The 22015-nt window shown below is 29.4% G+C and overlaps 1 long non-coding RNA gene across 1 annotated transcript; it reads right to left on the minus strand.

The window, feature by feature from the left end:
- Positions 1-18502: 18502 nt before the first annotated feature.
- On the minus strand, positions 18503-20942 carry LOC106431402. The gene is made up of 2 exons (XR_001286189.3): positions 18851-20942; positions 18503-18784 (listed from the first exon to the last, which is right to left on the minus strand). It is a non-coding gene; the product is annotated as an uncharacterized LOC106431402 (long non-coding RNA).
- Positions 20943-22015: the final 1073 nt, after the last annotated feature.

The following is a 22015-nucleotide window of genomic DNA, read 5'->3' on the forward strand; positions in this document are numbered from 1 at the left end:
CCTAACATCTTTTGGAATTTGGATTGATCGGAAGCGTTTTCATCTAACTGATTAAACAAATCATGCATTGTTTGCTTATAAATCATATATCGCTATATAAAGATTGGTTCGATGGAGTGTCAAACTATGACAGCTATATACACGTCTAAGAAATTTGTACTAGTCTTTCTGTTTTTTTTTTTTGAACTAATTCTTTCATTAATATTAAAAAGAGTATAGTAGCAAAAGTGGTAATAGCCCACTTTAATACATAATTGATTAAACTAAGTAGAAACCTATTAGAACCTAATTGCCTTAAGAAAACCCAAATGAGCAGTCCAAATTAAACTAATGAACGCCCCCCCTTTCTGATCATAACGAGAGTAACGAAGCCAAAGAACTAGTTAGAACCCTAGTTAGCGATCACGGGAATAAAGAGCAGGGAGAGATAGAAGGCGATCACGTAGGGAACAAAGCAAACCAGAGTTGGATCAATTCGCTGGCGAGGGAGTTGTGTTCAGGCCTGAGAGCAGAGATGCGGTTCTTGATGGTGGAGGAGATCTTTTTGATGAGCAGATCAGGATGACGATGATTGCCTCTGTGTAGCCGATCGTTGCGCTCCCACCAAATGTCATAGATCGTAGCTTGCCAAGTCAGGATGGAGAGGTAAATTTGATATCTGCTTCCCGATTGAGATAGGAGAGAGTGAGCTATATCATCCCATGATGGCGATAGGGGACTGATGCCAAATCCTGAAGAGAAGTGAGTCCAGACAGTTGTAGAGTAGGAACAGGAGAAGAAAATATGGTTTCTTGATGCCAAATACAATTGTAGAGTAGGAACAGAGATGCAGTTCTTGATGGAGAGGTAAATTTGATGTCTTTCTGTTTTAGTCGATGGATTGCTCGAAGTTAGAAAATCAGAATCAAAGGAGGCAACGTTCTTCGCAAGTTCGCATCATGGAAGTAGTGGAGAAGTCTTACTTGTCTTTTGTTCACCAGTAAACCCTTCTTGGATTTATTAGAGACCTCACCACCTTTTGAAATAACCATCTTTTTAAACATTAAATTTCATACGCTTCAAATTATATAGTAACGGGGTTAGAAACTTAGAAATGTAATATATGTGCATATCACCGAAAGACGACTCGTACGTATCGTTTGGTTTTGTTTGACGACTCGTACGTATCGTTTGGTTTTGTTTGACGACTCGTACGTATCGTTTGGTTTTGTTTTTGACTTTTCACTACTTGTTCTAAATTAGTAGTGAAATGGGTGAACCCATGTTTGTTTTGAATGGGTGAACTCATGGGTGGCCCAACCAATTGACACACCTAGTTCTATTAGAACTAGGGGTTGTTGTGCAGTATCAATTTTTTTAATTTAAATTATATTTTTTAATATTGTAGATTTCAGTATTTTCTTACCAATATATTAAAATAAATTGATTTGATGAAACATAAAATTAAGATAAAAATTAATTTTGTTTATTTTAAATTACATTTAAGAATATATATATATATATATATATATATATATATATATGTATATGTTTGACAAAAAAAATATATGTATATATTTAGAATTATAATTGTCTATTTATTTTGGTTGAATATATTAAATCAACTTGTATAAAATTAATAAAAAAATTGATATAAAATTTTATAATTATCAAAAACTAAAACTAAACAGTGATTTTATAAAATTTGTAGAGATATAAAAGAAACTAATGATATTATGATTAACACTTTATAATTTTTAAAAACAAATCGTAAAAAAAATTGAAAATTTTGGTAATAAATTTTTTATAACTATAGAAAATATAATTAATATTATTTTGAAATTTATAATGTCATATTTGAATATATTTATTTACTGATGATGAATGAGCTATTATCATATTCTGAAAAATTTACTAAAATTAAAAATCAACACTAAATGTAATTTATTAGTTAGTACCATATTCTAAAACTTTTACCAAAAATATAAATTAACATTAACGTAATTGTTCATGTCATATTTAGTCATAAGCTATGTCATCAATTTTAGTAGCATACATTATTTTTTTGTGAAAGTGATTGTAGAGAGGACATGTGACAAATCACTTTTGAAATAATGTATGTCAGGTGTTTTCTTGCACTATGTGCAATAATATTTTTTTAAAATAATTTATAATTAAAAAATTAAATTTTATTAATATTGCAGATTTTATTACTTTTATAAATATTTTAATATAAATTTGATTTAATTATACAAAAATTAAGATAAAATATTTTGTTTATTTTAAATTATTAAGAATTTATATGTATATATTTAAAATTATAATCTGAGATAGATTTTTTGTTTTCTGTCTATTTCTTTTGGTTAAATATATTAAATCAACTTGTTTAAAATTAATAAAAATTTGATATAAAAAGTGATATTAAAAAAAATTAAAGTAAACAGTATTTATAAAAAAATTAGATATATAAAAGAAAATAATGATTTACGATTAAAATTTATAATTTTTTATTACTAAATTTTCAAAATTTGTAATTTCATATTTGAATATATTTATTTTAATGATGGTATATGAGTTATTACCATATTTTAATAAGCTTAGCGAAAATATAAATCAACATTAAAAATGCAATGTATGATTTGTTACCATATTCTAAAATTTTATCAAAAATATAAATCAACATTAAAGCAATTGTCTATTTTATATATAGTTATAAGTCATGTCATTAATTTTAGTAGCGAAGACATTTTTTTGTGACAATGATTGTAAAAAACACACGTGGCAAATCAATTCTCAAATGATGTCTAGAAAAAAGATTATATTTATATGTCTATAAATTTAAAAATACATTATACAGTGGCGATTCTTTTATGTGGTCAATTGTTGTTCCAAAAAAAATACAAGTCCACCCGGAAATTGCTAACGCGGAATAAGAAAAAAATAGAGGAACCAACCTTAAAAAATATTAGTATATGTTTTTAACACCAAAAAATGTTATTATTATTATTGTTATTTTTATTAATAATATTATGTTTTGCTTTTATATTTATGAGACTAAGAAGTTTTTTTTTTTAACACTGGATAATTATGTTATTATATGAGAAACATTACAAACGATTTTATAGCCGACAATTCTACATGACTTATGAGGATTCACGCCTTACTACATCACCAAGTCATCCTATGAGATCCACGTTTGACGGTACTCCTTGCGCCATGATGCAGATCTCTTGTAAGTTTTTTTTTTCCATTAATTTGCATAATTCCGCGTTTTCTGGTGTTCGAAAGCTAAACTTCATATAATATAAGTATTAATGAATCCTTAGTCAAATACGAGAATTGAATAACTTATTAATTATTTAGTATCTCACTAGTGTTGCATGGATATTACCATTAATATGTAGTTTTTTAATGAGACCATTAATTGGTAGTTCTCATGTTTAATTTCATTGATGAAGAATTGAAGGCTAATAAAAAAATTACTTATTAAAAATATACAAAAAAAAAAAATTAATGGCGTCGGAATGCAATTGAAATACCCATATGAGCAAGGTTTTTCCCCACTGCATTATGGTTTATTTAAAGTAAGTATAGTTTTCATATGCATTAATGTATAAACTTTTGATATAAATTTTAATATGAGTGGTGCCTTTCATGCAGTAATATGATAGATTGGGTATCCGATTAGAGAATTAATGTCAAAGAATAATAAATAATATTGCAGATACACAAATAAATGCTGAATCTGTGTTTGATTTGTTTGGATCATATGGCCTTCCTTCATGTTTATCTTTAGGCACATTCACTACATGAAACAAAAACTTAGGTGATAATTTATTCAGTGACAAGGGACCATCGCAACCACACAAAAATATGTCCTTTTCTTTTTCAGTTAATAAAAAACCCTTGCAAAAATAAAATCATCTATACGATCTCTCTCTCTCACTATATATAATACAATCATTGTCTTTGAAAGTACGTAATTCTTACATTTATACTGTTTTCCGTTAATAATTTTTATATGCATAATCTATATTTGACTGTTCAATATTAACTTTATCACAATTCTTCTATACAGTTTGAGACATTTTTGTATGTATTTATGGACCAATGTCGAGTCATACAGAATAAGATATCAGCAATTCATCAGCAAACGAAGATTTATCCAAAAAAAAAATGATCCAATACTTTAAGAAATAATTGGTCCCATCATGGATCTTGCACACTTGCTTATTTCCCTTTCTATCGAGTTGGGACATGTATGGCAATCTAGATTATTCTTATATCTAATCGAACTTGTTGTACGCGGTAAGCAAATGAACTTGTTTGTACTTGTTGAATACACAAATAATAAAAAGACAGTTGTTTCTTTTATGTTCTTTTGGTCATCAATACATGTGGGCTCAGCTTTGGTGCAATGCAATAACATTGAATGTATCCGTAGAAAGAAGAAAAAGAAAAGTTTTGCTTCGATCATCAGCCAAAGATACACCTCCCGAAATTCCCGCCGGGCATGTAACACAATTGATTCATCCATTTAATTTCTCTAAAAGTATTGCCTATTATATTACATTATTACATACTGTTATTATTATTTTTATACTTTTACATATTTTATTATTATTATCCGGTCGTTATTTTTATTTATGAATAATATTTATATACATATATGAATTTTTGCTAGTATCTCTGGCTAGGCCTGAACATTCGGAGTCCTAATCGGGTCTCGAGTCCTAATCGGGTCTCGGTTTTTTCGGGTTTATCAAAATTAGTCTCATTCGGATTATATGAAAGTTCGGTTTGGGATCGGTTCAGGTTCTATTGGGTTCGGATCGGGGTTAGTAAATCTTCAAAGAACCAGTACAACCTGAAGTACTTTCAGATTCGGGTCCCAATCAGTTTTTCGGTTTTAAAGTACTTGATTTATACCTATTGTGTAACCAAAACATAAGTTAAATCAGTTCTTCGGTTTTGAAGTACTTAATTTGTGCCTATTTTGTAACCGAAACATCAGTAAAATCGATTCAAAAATAAGAAAAAACATCAAACGTGATCATTCAAAATCAAATGAAAGGTAAACACATTTATTGATAGAAAGAAAACCAAGTAAATGAAAGCATAAAACGAAAAACCAAGTTCTCATGAAATGAAAAGAAAAATTCATTGAAAACAAAACCAAAATCTAAAAATTTCAAGCCTCAACTGCCACTTTCAACCATCAACATTTATGTAATAGATAATTATTTTAGATGATTAATAATATCTTAGTGTATATTGGATACATATTAGAAATTGAGATCATATTTGGTATAAGTTTTTTTTTTTTGGATTTTGAATGTTTCGGCCTCTATCGTATATTCATTTAAGTTCAGGTTTGGTTCGAATAATACTCATAACCCGAAATACCATAAAAAAAAAATTCATTCGATATTTATGTCGGCTTCGAATCAGTTCAGATTTATTTTTATCTGATCGGGTTCGGTTTATTTGTCCAGCCCTATCCCTGGCTCCCAGCGCGGCACATGCGTTATATAATATATGAAAATACACACTTATCTCGAACACTAACACACATCATATAGGTTGCTCAAAAAAAAAAAAAGAACACACATCACATATAAGAAGAAAAAGGTTTGCCGTTATAATCTGCAGACTGCAGTGAACCTAGACATATAACTTTTATTTTGTCTAGACACATCTATATTATTAAAAGAGAAGTACCCATTTGAAAATGTTATTAGTTTATTAATTAAACTCCCTATTTTTTTTTGCTTGTCTTTTTCAGTTGCATTTATGAAATATCGTAAAACGAATAAAACTGCCTAATTTATTACTTGTCTTTTCAGTTACATTAATGAAATATGCTTAAATGAATTTAAACTTCCTATTTTATTGTTTTTCTTTTTAAGTTACCTTAATGAAATATCTTTAAATAAATTTGGACATAATGTCATTTAATCAACCAAAAAAACTCATGAGTTATCCTTACGTGCATAATTTTAATAATGGAGATTTTTAAAAACGTGCATCATTAAAATGTTACCTAAAACATGCAGCACTAATATATAACATGCATCAATAAAACTAGAATTTGACTCACACAATTGTACGGATATTATTTTCAGTTGATTAAATTTAAAAATAATTATTTATTCAAAAAATATTTAAGAATGACTGTTTTTAAAAATTATATGGTATTATTTGCTCATAACTCATTTGTTATTTGATAAATTGTTAGAAAAAAAAATTTAGCATAATATAACTCAGTTGTCATTTGCTAAATTTATGGTTTTTATTTAATATTTTTTATTATTTAATTATAATATTTCCATTTTATATTTGAAAGATAAATGAATTTTCTTTCAAACAATATTTTTGTAAATGTATTTTTTAAAAAATAATCAATTAAAATTGTTATTATCATTGAATATCATTATTTTTGACATAATTTGAGTTTTCGTTTACATCAAAACTTATCATATTTTAGGATAATTTTAATTTAAAATGTAATTTTCATATTTTACAAACAAATTCTAAAAATATTTGTTTTAATATTTTGTTATAATTGTTAAAAAAATATTTCATAAATTTCAAATAAAAAGGTAAAGATATTAAAAATATTCTAATTAAAATATGTAAAATTTGATATAGTTTTAAGGAAATGGTCAAAATAAAAAAAATACACATAAAATAATCATGATTTTTGTTAACTGGGCGGATCATTATTTATATGATATCGCACACGAAAGAAAAATTTCTGTTTTTAAAATTATCTAATTAACTCTATACTCATTTTTTTTATATTTTTTATATGAAATCACACATTCGTAAAAAAATAGATAGTTTAAGATGCAAAAAAAAATATTTACTTAATGAATATAATATGAACGAATATTACAAATACATCATTTAATAAAATAAATAATTAAAAACTGAAAATTCATACTTGGGCTGGCGCGCAGATCAGGTTCTAGTACATATTAAACTATTAATTATGGGTTCTCGTATTATACACAAGCCAAGGTATTTTCCTAATTCTATATGCGGGTAAGGCGGTTTTCTGAATCCTGATACTGTGAAAATAATGCAAATCTCAAATGTTTATAGTACAATAAGTTATTAAAAGATTTCATTTTACTAACTGTGAAAAAATGGTAACACTTGAATCTCCCACGTTTGCCGTTTTTTGATTGGGCTAGTTCTCTTTGAAGGTTTTAAGTAGTTTCCTTATTTAATTTACAAAAGTTTCCTTATTTAATTTTTTTTTCTATTTTTAATATGTTTATATATAAAATATGAAAATATTTGATTTTATCGTATGTACGTTATTCAAATTTTAGAAATTTGACTTTCATATTGTTTTATTATCTTATTTGGTGTATATTTTTATGTTTTATATGATTGTTAAATGGTTTTCGATATAATTTTACTAACTATTTTCAAAATATATTAAAATGTTAAGAAAAATAAAGATATTTTCACTGTGAATATAAAATGAATAATATAATATTTATTTTGTACTTATATAAAATTATATATAGATAAATTATTAATTTATGATTTTAATGGGATTATATATTTACATGGAAGTTTTTAAAATATTATTATCATATTATTTTATCGATTTGTGTCATATTTTACATCTGCCCAAATTGGAACTAACAAAATTTATTAATTTATAAAAATTATTAATTTATAGAAGTTTTAATGTACTTTGATACTTTAAACCTATGACAGGTCTACACAATTTAATTTGTCGGACAATTGTGACAAAATGTACGTTATTATATATCGAGTTTCCAAAATAAATGTGGTCATCATAATTCTACATAAACATAGACAAATTGATTTATTATATCCGAAAAGTATACTTAACATCTAACAGCTCATATGCTTCAACATATATATAATAAAAGAAATCAATATACTAATAAGATTGCATTCGTTTTGTTAGTATAATGTCTTAGGTAGACGATAAACTTTGTACCACAGAGTCTTGTACTATTGATCAATTAGGGTAACCGATTCCCTGGAAAAGAAGGATTACACATTTTCTAATGACGTTGTCAATCCTCTGTCCACAAATAGATACGTAATGTGAACGCTACAGATGACACTCAAATGATAGTTAATGATACTTTCTGGATTTGGAAGTTGGAGATCTATATGATATGTTGTTTATTTAGTTAATACAGCTCATACAACTCAACTATACCGACATTGAAGTGTTTCCTTACATTATGATTTTTGGACCAGTCTACAAATATTTAAATGAATCTTGCATAAATCCATAAATGATATATACGTAAAGTAAATCTCTGACTTATATGATTTGAAAAATAAACAATAACTAGGTGATAATCCGCGCCCTGCGCGGAGTAAAAAGATTTCAAAATATTATCACTTTTAATTTGTAGACATAATAAAAGTTAAAGTCATAGCAAGAAATACTATATGTTATAAAGTAAGGGTTAGACGAAATTTAGTATGTCAATCTAAATTAAACTGCAGAATTTTTGTTTAAAAATTGTATATTTGTTTGCATAAAATAAATTATAAATATAAAATAAAACGAAACATAAGCAATAGACTAATAAAATGTAAAAGAAACAATGTCTTGAATGGTTTCAAATCGGAAACAGAGTTAAAGCCAGCCATTTGATTGCTTGAGAGAATGTTTTGATATGAGCAAAGTCGAGAAGAAATGTGTGGTGAGTTTTCTGAATTATAGAAGCCGTATATTTATACTAAAAAGGAATCGCCATGTGATATGGATTCAAAATAATGGCTGTAACTAAATCGAATATTACACATAACTTGCGCTCCAATCTTAGTCGAGAATTACTTTAATATTGTAAATAGCTAATGCAAACTTCCTTTTATCAATCGCAATTGAACAAATTCAAGAAAGTTCACGATTATTAATTGATTACAATAATTTGAACCTTAATCTACGTTCCTTATATACAAAAGTTAAGTCCTCGCAAATCACGTATTATTACCATCAATTTACCAAATTTGTAATTTAAAAAAATATCAAAGTTATTAAAAGTTTCTTTTTTCCCAATCATCAATCAATTTCGTCCTTGCAAATCACGTTTGAATCATGGGCAATTTGCTCCGCCATTATTTGCATTATGCAAGCTGGCGTTAAAATCTTAATTACGATAGATCACCTAAGGTAAGTTTTTATAATTGTATGCCAGAAAATCGTATTGTACCTTAGTTTCTACAATCGCAAGGCAGAGATCATCTAACAATTTAATGAAACAGGGCAAGTATATACCATATGCATGGTTCTTCTGTTTCACTATTTTAAGAAAACAAAGTTTTCCTCTTGATATATTTTTAAGAGAATAAATATTTTTTCGCATTTTTTAGAAAATCAATCACTTGAGCACGTATTGATCATTAAATACTTTTTAGGATTTTTCAGAAAATAACTTTTGATTGATAATCGCACATTAACTTTTTCGCATCTATATTCATTTTGAATAAAAAATTAGACCACTATGTATGTCAGTAATGTTTTTGTATTAAAACAAATTAATGAAAAACTTCAGTCAAGGTAATTAACATAATTTTAAAATCTTTGATGTAATACGTATAACTTCGGTTAAGGTAACTAACGCAAGAAATAAATGATAAGGTTTGATGTAATACGTATCAACGTATATATGTGACAAATGTAGACAAAACTAAGGTAATTATAATGTTTTGATCAATGGCATGATGTGTAATTACTCTAGTTAACAAAGGGGTTTTAAATAGAATAGGTGAGAGAGCTTGTGGAGTTGCCACGTAAGAAATGACACACTTGTAATAAACACATGATCTAAAGGTTATTTATTTTTAATGCTCCTCAAATAATAAAAAAAAAGGATATTCATCAACTAGACAACTACTAGCAAATTTACAAACTCAATAATCAATCAATCCATAACTTAGAAGACAAAAAAAAAAAAAGAGAGAACAATCTTTGTTCTTCCGCTAGAATAATGTCACATTCCACATCAATGGTTCAGACACAAACTCGTAACTGACTAGATTAAGTTGGTTCTTACAAGTCCACGTATCCTCCTCATGCTTCACCGTGTTTCCGGTATGGCCTCGTATCGATATCTGTCGCAGTCTTGACCACGACATGCTGCATGTAGAGACCCACTCAAAAGTAGGGGTGTAAATTCGGGCTGGCCCGGTCCGGCTCAAACCCGCTAAGCCCGTAAATACTTGAATCCGGTACGGCCCAGAAATATTTTGGACCTAGAATTCAAATCTCGGCGCCCGTCCCTTATAGGGCTATAGGGCTTTTAAGGTTTTTTGGGGCTTTTTGAGAAATAATTATCATTGTCACTTCAATCGTTTTAATACATATGAATTTTCATAAAAATAAGTTTCAATTTTAATATAAAGTGAATTTAAACTTTTCTTCTTTATCAAAAATGTTTTACCTTTTCGTATGCTTTAAAAATATATTATAAACAAACCAAATTTAATAAGATTTAAATAATCAAATACAAATTAAAACTAAATATATAAGAGAACAAAATTTATGATAAACATAGTCAAATCTTTCGTACTTTGTATTTTGAAATAAAAACACATGTTGTGCATAAAAGAAGAATGTACATTTGTAAAATTTCAAATGTAATACTTGTAATGATCAAACAATAAAGTGCATTAACAACTTTTATATTTGTTTCATTAGAGTTTGGATAAAAATATTAAAATAATATATCAATACTAATAATGATTTTGATTCCAAGAATGATATATTTAAGCTAAAATATAAAATATTAGATTTTCGGGCCGGCCCTAGCCCAAACGGGTTTAAGCCCAAAATGCCCAAAACCCAAATGGGCTTAGTCCGAAAGACCCAATTTTTTTTGGACTTATAAAACTAAGCCCAAACCCGGTAATTTTTATGGTCGGACGGGTTTGGGTTGCGGGCTTCGGTCCTAATTAACATGTCTACTCAAAAGTTATTGAATTAAGAATTTTATGGTCGGACGGGTTTGGGTTGCGGGCGCGGATATGAATTTTCAGTTTTTAATTATTTATTTTATTAAATGATGTATTTGTAATATTTGTTCATATTATATTCATTAAGTAAATATTTTTTTTGCATCTTAAACTATCTATTTTGTTTTTTACGAATGTGTGATATCATATAAAAAATATAAAAAATGAGTATATAGTTAATTAGATAATTTTTAAAACAGAAATTTTTCTTTCGTGTGCGATATCAAATAAATAATAATCCGCCCAGTTAACAAAAATCATGATTATTTTATTTTGACCATTTCTTTAAAACTATATTAAATTTTACATATTTTAATTAGAATATTTTTAATATCTTTACCTTTTTATTTGAAATGCAACTCAATATTTTTTAAACAATTATAACAAAATATTTAAAAAATATTTTTAGAATTTGTTTGAAAAATATGAAAATTACATTTTAAATTAAAATTATACTAGAATATGATAAGTTTTGATGTAAACAAAAACTCAAATTATGTCAAAAATAGTGATATTCAATGATAATAACAATTTTAATTGATTATTTTTTAAAAAATACATTTAGAAAAATATTGTTTGAAAGAAAATTCATTTATCTTTCAAATATAAAATGAAAATATTATAATTAAATAATACAAAATATAAATAAAAACCATAAATTTAGCAAATAACAACTGAGTTATATTATGCTAAATTTTTTTTTCTAACAATTTATCAAATGTCAAATGAGTTATGAGCAAATAATACCATATAATTTTTAAAAACATAGCCATTCTTAAATATATTTGAATAAATAATTATTTTTAAATTTAATCAATTGAAAATAATATTCGTACAATTGTGCGAGTCAAATTTTAGTTTTACTGATGCATGTTATATATTAGTGCTGCATGTTTTAGGTAACATTTTAATGATTCTTGTTTTTAAAAATCTCCATTATTAAAATTATGCACGTAAGGATAACTTATGAGTTTTTTTGGTTGATTAAATGACATTATGTCCAAATTTATTTAAGAATATTTCATTAAGGTAACTGAAAAAGACAAACAATAAAATAGGAAGTTTAAATTCATTTAAGCATATTTCATTAATGTAACTGAAAAGACAAGTAATAAATTAGGGTTTTATTCGTTTTAGGATATTTCATAAATGCAACTGAAAAAGACAAGAAAAAAAAAAATTTAATTAATGAAGTAAGAACATTTTCAAATGGGTACTTCTCTTTTAGTAATATAGACTAGACCCTGATCCGCTCGCCAGCGCGGATATGAATTTTCAGTTTTTAATTATTTATTTTATTAAATGATGTATTTGTAATATTCGTTCATATTATATTCATTAAGTAAATATTTTTTTTTTGCATCTTAAACTATCTATTTTTTTACGAATGTGTGATATCATATAAAAAATATAAAAAAATGAGTATAGAGTTTATTAGATAATTTTAAAAACATAAATTTTTCTTTCGTGTGCGATATCTTTTATGATCCGTCCAGTTAACAAAGCTCATGATTATTTTATGTGTATTTTTTTTTATTTTGACCATTTCCTTAAAACTATATTAAATTTTACATATTTTAATTAGAATATTTTTAATATCTTTATTTTTTTTATTTGAAATGCAATTCAATATTTTTTTAACAATTATAACAAAATATTTAAAAACTATTTTTAGAAATTGTTTGAAAAATATGAAAATTACATTTTAAATTAAAATTATCCTAAAATATGATAAGTTTTGATGTAAACGAAAACTCAAATTACGTCAAAAATAATGATATTCAATGATAATAACAATTTTAATTGATTATTTTTTAAAAAATACATTTACAAAAATATTGTTTGAAAGAAAATTCATTTATCTTTCAAATATAAAATGAAAATATTATAATTAAATAGTAAAAAATATAAATAAAAACCATAAATTTAGCAAATGATAACTGAGTTATATTATGTTAAAATTTTCTTTCTAACAATTTATCAAATGACAAATGAGTTATGAGCAAATAATACCATATAATTTTTAAAAACATAGCCATTCTTAAATATTTTTTGAATAAATAATTATTTTTAAATTTAATCAACTGAAAATAATATCCGTACAATTGTGTGAGTCAAATTCTAGTTTTATTGATGCATGTTATATATTAGTGCTGTATGTTTTAGGTAACATTTTAATGATGTACGTTTTTAAAAATCTCCATTATTAAAATTATGCACGTAAGGATAACTCATGAGTTTTTTTTGTTGATTAAATGACATTATGTCCAAATTTATTTAAGGATATTTCATTAAGGTAACTGAAAAAGACAAACAATAAAATAGGAAGTTTAAATTCATTTAAGCATATTTCATTAATGTAACTGAAAAGACAAATAATAAATTAGGTAGTTTTATTCGTTTTAGGATATTTCATAAATGCAACTGAAAAAGACAAGCAAAAAAAAGGAAGTTTAATTAATGAAGTAAAATCATTTTCAAATGGGTATTTCTCTTTTAATAATACAGATGTATAACTTTATAAGTGACGTTGACATTCTCGTCACCGGCTTTGTTTAACCGCCGGGAACAAAAAATCCGTTCCTGGATATGCTTCATAGATGGGCCTTAATATAAGCTCAATAGCATCTGTTTCCTAAAATGATGGGCCCATTAAAACAATTCCAACGAACTGTCGACAAACTTTGGTGGGAATGCAACGGTCGAACACAAAAACAAAGCAAGCCTCTCTCCTCTATTCCTCCTTGATTAAAAAAAAATGAAAATAAAGATCCAAGATTCGTCGACAAGAACCCTGATTGGTCCGTCAAATAGTCTTCAAGAAGATTGAAACTTTTCAATCTTTTATGGGGGTTCCCTCTGGAAACAGAGAGATGGATTCGCCGTCGTCCATTGAAGACTCATTGATGGAGAAGATGATTCCACACTATTCTTCTCTCGATTCGTTCGGAGCGATGAAAGTCTATCAACTGGTAAATCTGGAAAGCATAAGGGTCTCTCAAGCAGAGCTTTGTCAAAGATTTATGCAGCTTCCCAAATACCTCCGAGTCGCAATCAGCCACTGCATTCTCCGTAAAGACGATTCCTTATCCTCCGTAGCAGCACCGTTAGACAAACGCCGGAATATTGATGCAGTTAGAATATTTTGATTGCAAATTTGCAATGCCTTCTGGTGAAATTGAGGACCATCCTTATTCTTTAAAGGCCACACAAGAATGTCCCGTTGACCAGGTGTGATTTTATATGTATACCAAAATGATCAATGCACAGAAGTCCTCCATCTCTTTTTCTTCGAAAACACCTCCTGAGATAAGATCACGGGTCAAAGATCAGTTGGGCATCGAGAAAGAGGGTGGAGTAAGAAAATACTTGGATCTCCCCAAGCATTTTGAAGACCCAAGCATTTTGGAAAGAAAAAGAAAGACCTCTTCTTGTCGGTTGTTGATAGGACGAAAAAGAAAGCAGTTAGCTGGTCAACCTAATTCCTCTCAACTGCGGGTAAGGCGACAATGCTTCAGTCTGTGCTTTCAGCTACTCAATCTTTTGCTATGACATGTTTTGAGCTCCCCATCAACCTGTGCAAAAGGAGACAATCAGTATTAGTGAGGTTTTGGTGGGACACAAAAGATGGTGAGAGGAAGATTTGTTGGGTTTCTTGGGATAAACTCACCCAACCAAAGAGCTTGGGGGGGGCTAGGCTTTCGCGATATCCGAGCCTTCAACCACGCTTTACTCACAAAAATTGCTTGGAGACTGCTGACAAAACCGGATTGCTTGCTTGCAGAGATACTACTAAGGAAGTATTGCCATAACTCCTCCTTCCTCAAGACACCTGCAGGAGCGGCGATCTCCCATGGCTGGAGAGGAGTCCTAGCAGGACGAGACTTGTTACTAAACCACCTTGGCAAAGCTATTGGGAATGGAGAAACTACTAACCTCTGGACAGGCTCATGGATCAGTCCTTAAACCAATCTGAAGCCCATCGGCCCGGTCTTCCTACACGACAGGGACTTGGTAGTGGCAGACATTCTATCAAGAGAAACAAAAGAATGGAACAAAGCTCGAATTGACAACATCTTCCCAGAACTGGCATCGCACATCCTCTCACTACGACCAAGTATCCTCAGAGCACATGACTCCTATATCTGACCCCTACAAAAGTCAGGAAACTACACAGTTAAATCAGGGTATTTCTCCACCCAAGCAGCACAACAACAGTCGATGAACTCACCTTCAATGGTGGAGCGTTCTATGGACTGGAAAAGACTCATTTGGACACCATAGCTCCTCCCCAAACTAAAGTTTTTTTCCTTTGGAAGGCGGCTAACGATGCTCTTCCCACAGGCGCCAACCTACAAAAGCGAGGTTTGCTAGTGAACACAAACTGCTCTAGATGCGGAGAACTTGAAACGAGAGATCACATTCTCATCCACTGCAAATATGCAAAGGATGTTTGGACCCTAGGACCTTGGAAAGACACTATCCTCCCTACTGAAGAAACTACCTTTCGCTCTATGCTCCAAGCCGCAGTCAATTGGAAGAATCTACCGCCCTGGGGAGTAATAGGTAATGCCTTTGCGTGGTTTAGCTGGATGATCTGGACCTCTAGGAATCTTCTCATCTTCGAGCAAAAGGCCCTCACGCCCCAAGAGACCGCAATCAAAGCCATCAAAGAGCACAAGCGCTTAGACCGATCGTAACTCCAACACCAATCGCCCCCCCCCCCCCAAATAACCTATGTAACCGAATGTAACACGGATGCAGCTTGGAGATCGGACCAGAGAGCAGTGGGGTTAGCTTGGATCTTCTCAGATCGAGAGGCACATGAACTTCACCGAGGCTCCACGGCTCAGACAAACGTCTCCTCGCCGCGCATGGCTGAGGCTTTAGCCATCAGAGAATCTCTGATCCAGGCGTATAAATCACTTCGCAAATATAGTCTAGGGGATATATATATATATATATATATATATATATATATTTTGTAACACCTAGGTGGCTTAAGGATTATGTAGAGGCTGATATGCCTACGGAGAACATTTAATTGGTAAATGAAAAGTTTCAGTTCTCAAAACTCCAAATTTGCAGTTTCATCTTTTTATTTTGATTTTGATCCTTATAACAATTGCACATCACATTTATGATTCTTAAGTATTTTCTCATTTATCGTTTTAATCCTTAAAATTTTCATATATCATAAATAATTTAAATTTATTTTTATAAACTCAAATAATTATTTTTATAAATTCAAATTTATTTTTATAAATTCAAATTTTACACACAAAATTAAATAAAATTAATAATATTTTAAAACTAGAATTAGACAACAAGAATATTAGAAATTTAAATATTAAAGCAACACTAATAGTCTGATAAATTTTCTCTGGAACCCTCCAAAATCTCTAAAATATTGTCCAAACAAATTTTGTGTAACCGAATAATGTAATTTTACGGAATAATGTTGTATTTTTTTGTAGTTTAGCATTTAATTATGTATTTTTCTTTCTAGTAATTAATAGTACCTTGATATTTTTATATATGTGCTAGTTATTTATAAAAATTTAGTAGATTTATATTAATTATAACAAATATAAAGACCATAGTGTAAAATATAAATAATTTTGAAATTAAGTTTGAATTTTTTATTTTGGAAAAAAAACACTTTGAAACTTTAAATTTAGAGTTTGGAATTCTAAAATAAAGAATTTTTTTGGAGATGCTCTTATATGGTAGAGGGAGAGCTGCCTCCATCCACGAATGGCTATGAAGGAGTTTTCTACATTTACTAACTTTGTATAGGTATGGATGCTCAAGTGGTTTACGGGTTTCATAATTTGCGCAATGAAAAGCCATACCTTGCGAATGGCCGGCCCTATATATCGCCAATGAAGTAAATACCAAATTTCTTTAGTGTTTGATTATTAAATAAGAAATCTAACGTTTTGTTGGTGCAGATTATATATTCTGGCTACGGTTGGTCTCATGGCTAGTTCATGGTGCATTGCACAAACGACCCTGGTTCAAGGTCTTTATAAACACCAACAAAACATATGTTACAACCTTAATGTGATATAAACTGATTTGTATTTTTGGGGGTTTAGGGGTTTAGGGGTCTCACGAACATAATGACATTGCATATTAAAACCCTAGACTTATCTGAGTGGGAGAAGGTACCAGTTCCCAAAAGACATCTACAGTATAGAAAAAAGAACACACATGAGATACATTTTTAACTTGTTAATTGGGATTCTAATTATTATACATGTATTTTTTTCTGGGGCAGTGTAAGAGTTGTTGCATTGAATCTACATAGTTATGGAAGCGGAAGAACCCTTGGGGGGGGGATCTCAAACTACATTGCACATCTGCTTCTTTTTGTAGACCAAACCCGGTTTATCAGAACCGGAACAAATTTAAGATTACGAAAAATAGGGCCAAGACCAACCACGTGCACGGTTCCCAACATATATGTAATACCAATCCTGCGATAACCGAGACAGATTGGATTAATCAAACATGCTATTTTTGATTTGTAGTTAACAGTTAACAGTTAACAGTTGTAGGACAGTTGACTTGGCTCTCACATCTGAAGTCTAGACTTCAAGTCTAAAATATTAGCCTATTTTGAACTAGCCCTTATGGTAAGGACCTTATCGAACCTACTTACATCAGACGGTCCATATATACCGACCTCATAGCCATCATAACTAGGGATAGACCATATCTCAGTCTGGGTTTTGATTTTGTCCTCAAATATATGATTTTACTTTTCATAAAGGTTAGGTATGCATTTTTAACTAACGCTAAGTTTTAAAACTTGTATATAAATGGAATTAAACAAGACCGAAACAAAAATATTTTTAATAGTTTGGAAGAAATTTATGAAAGTTAAACGTTACTTGTATATTAATACTACTTTTAATAGTAGAATATTTTAGAAATCGCACAAAAATGTCTCAGACTAAAAATGACTTCAAGTTTTTCTCATGTCTTTCACTTTTTTTTTCCATTTCACCCCGATCTTTAAATAACAGTGAAATGGGGAAAATTTTGCCACACTAAATCATTTGTCCCTTTACATCAAATCATGTTTCAAATTTCCCCCATTTGTCCATCTATTATCATAACATATATTTCTAACAATATATATATATATATATATATATATATATATATATATACAAAATGCGATAGCTAAAAAGCACAAGAACGGGGTGCGATCATACTAGCACTACACTAGTAAAAATTCACTCCATAGCCACTACAATACAGTGGCTATAAAAGAGAAAAACGTGGCTACAAAGTAAATAAGCCACGCTTATGGATTGAAAATTTACCGTGACTATAGCCTCGTAGCTGGAAAAAAACGGGGCTAAACGTGACTACGAGCCACGGTTTTACCACGCTGTTTTTCGTGGCTAACATAACAACAAATAACCACGGTTAGCCACTATCTCACCGTGGTTTTATTAAAATTAAAAATAAAAAAAATAAACAAGAATAAAAAATAAAATAATTTATTAATAAAATATAAAATCTTATAAATTACATGTTTATTATATATGTATATCCTCGCACAGCACCACGCGCACCAGGCCATGAACCACGCGCAACATTCCTCCGGTGATAGCCCACCCCCGTGTCGCCGGTGATACACGCACCACCGCACCACCTTCATCTTCTTCAATATTGGCTCTGGAAGGAGCCAGCGAAGCTTCATCTTGGCTTTTCTTCTTCTTCCTTTGTCTTTTCTCCTTCTTCTTCTTCTTCCTAGTTTAAAAATCTGAAACAAAATAAACACATTAATCGAAATCTGAAAAACGCAAATACGAAAAAGATTCAGTATCACCTCCGCTTCTTCCTGCCGTCGCGTCTTCTTCCTCAGCCATCTATGTCTCTCCATCTTCGTTACCGTCGCAGTCCACCTCCGTCTCTGTCATCTATCAAAACAAAATCAAATACATACACAACTGATAAGAAACAAACATAGATATGTGAGTAGAGGCATTGATGTTTCTTCTGTGAGCAGAGATGGAGAGATGTGTGAGCGGTAGAGAGATCTGTGTGAAAACGAAACTTAGATCTAGAAAAAAATCAGAGACGAGAGAAGAGAAGGAAGAAGAAAATAAATTAAAAATAAACATAAAAAGCGTGTGTAGTTGTGGCCGTTCGATGGATCTTTATGAATGGTTGTGATCTAACAGGGGGTAATCCGTTCCTTTCTTCTTTTGACCAATGAGAAGTTAGTTTAGGAATTAGCATTAGATTTCAGTATTTCTTTTCTTTTTATTATTTAGTTGTTAGCTTATGATTATAGTGCATAACCTAAAGAAAATTGATAAGATTTTCAATTTAAATTTCAATATTTTGAATTTAAGATATAATGCTTCATGGTTTAATGATATATGTTTACAATATAGAGTTTATAGTTTGAGAAATAGGATTTGAGTATACTTGTTAAGGATTAAATGTAAATGTTAAGATTAAATAATTGAAAGTATAAATGTTTTTAGAGTTTGAAATATATAAATTTTGGGTTTAATTAGATTTAAATATTTGTGATTTAATGTATGATATAAGGTTTGTGGTTTGAAAACATTAGATTTATGGTTTTTGTATGTAAAGTTTAAGTTAAGGGTTTAGGTTTAAGATTTATAATGGATTTTAAAGAAATTTATATTTAGAATTTAAATTTAACATTTATATTTAAAGTTTGAAAAGATGTTATATTTGTATTTTGGTTTTAGTATCTAGGATATATAATTTAATTTTGAAGTTTAAGGTTTAGGGTATAGAAAAACTAAATAGCCACAAAAATAAAGTGGATGAGTCGTGGCTAACGATTCGCCACTGTTATTTCGTAGCTAAATCGTGGCTACTAAAATAACCATGATTATTTAGTGACTGAATCGTGGCTATAAAAGAATAATCGTGGCTTTTTAAAAAATTGTGGCTAACCGTAGCTAAACAGTGACTTTTTCAAATAAGCCACGATTTTACACTGGCACTACCGTGGCTATGCGGAAGATTTTTACTAGTGCTAATGCATGGATCCCATCAGAACTCCTCCGTAGTTAAGCGTGCTTGAACGAGAGTAGCATTAAGATATGTGATTTTTTAGGAAGTCTTCGTGTCACCATTTTTTTTATTTCAGTTGCTACATAAAAAAAAAGCACAAGAACGTGTTTATAACTGACAGGCCAGCGGCGACACGGCTAGAGATAAGAGGAGTAGAATGGAGAGATGCGTTTATGCAAAAAGATGGGGAACCTTGGAAACATGCAATGAACAAAGACTACTCTACTTTTGTTGACATCAAGAGAGTCCCTCACCAGTCTTTGGTCGTCAAAGGAGATTTGATTAATTGGTCTATAATCTCTTCTAATCATATTATGTCAAGATTGTAGTTGTGGATAACCACTTCCACTTCCACACGAAGAACATATGAAAAAGTATATACAGTATAACCTCTTTAAATTAATACTCTATAAATTAATATACACTAAAAATCTCTATAAAATAATATAATTTTATAGTCTCAAATGGAGTTTTTGGTTTAATTAGTATATCGATAAATTAATATCTTTATAAATTAATAAAAATTATAGTTTTGGTGTAGTCCCAACATTATTAATTTATAGAGGTTTCACTGTACTTATTTACGATATAATTAAAAACGACCAAATTGGCAAGGTTGGTTTCAGACAGGAAATAACTAAGATTTTGGAGTGGAGGATGAGTAGACAAACACTCGTTCAAGAACATATATAATTGGAGTGGACCAACATGACTTATAACTTTCATAAAGTACTAATTGCCATTTGCATGTACGAACCACTTGCAATTTTCAGCGGTCTTTTAGTACCATATCCACTATATATAAGGGGTAAACTGCCTCTAAACCAATTAACCAATAACAAATTCATTTATATACAAATGAACTATATGAATAAAAGAGATAATTACACCAACCTATTATAGGGCAAGAAAATACATTTCCACTACAAAAGAAACTACAATAAAAACTAATTTGATAACTTGGATATAACTGTCAAAAGACTTTAGAAACCAATATAAGATTGTATGAGTCATGTTTTGATACTTCATACCAATATAAGATTGTATGAGTCATGTTTTGATACTTCATATTACGACGTTGTTTTTCAACAGTGTACTTTCATATTAAAGGCACAAATAATATAAAACTGGGATAAGCGCATGGTGAGTTTATTTGTATATATTATAGACAATTTTTTTTTTATATATTTGATCATTTTATTTATATATATACAATATTTTTTGTTGTTATTATATAATTTTTTCTGATGGACCAGATCATTTTTTATTAAAAATTGTGGAACTAAACTATAATTAATATATCATGGATTGATCGGATTAGACATTAAATAAATTATGACACAAAAACCTTATTTTTCCACTGAACACATTCTTGAAAAAGTGAACAGTATTGTTAACAGTTGAATTATTTTGAATTTTATTTTGGGTGAATTTGCAAATAACCAAGTTTGCAATAGAAATTAAGCCAATAGCATTGATTTTGACATTATTAACCTAGTAACATTTTGCCTATGATTGAATCGGTTATACCTTCTCTTTTGACAGGTACTCGGTGAAAGAAGAAGAGTGTGGATGACATCATCAATTATAGTTATGGCTAGAAATTAAACACAATTATTATAATTCCATCACGTAGTGGAAACCACACCAAACATTTATTTACCACATACTTATTTATTATAGTATGCAATTTATGATAGTGCAACTAAACTTTACTATAAACCTAGATCCCTAAAGCGTGCAATTTCTGATAGTGCAATTTATGACGGTGCAGTTAACCATGCACAGTAAAGCGTGAATAAAATTAGAACACCTTTGCAATAAATGGTATATTTCATTACTTACTAATACTAAACACAAGTGTTCTATTTAGTATAACAAAATAGTATAAGAGATCAACTCTATCCAAACCCCTAAATAATAAATTTTATCCCAA

Source organism: Brassica napus, chromosome C2 (genome assembly GCF_020379485.1).
Source record: "Brassica napus cultivar Da-Ae chromosome C2, Da-Ae, whole genome shotgun sequence".
In the NCBI taxonomy this organism is placed as follows: Eukaryota; Viridiplantae; Streptophyta; class Magnoliopsida; order Brassicales; family Brassicaceae; genus Brassica; species Brassica napus.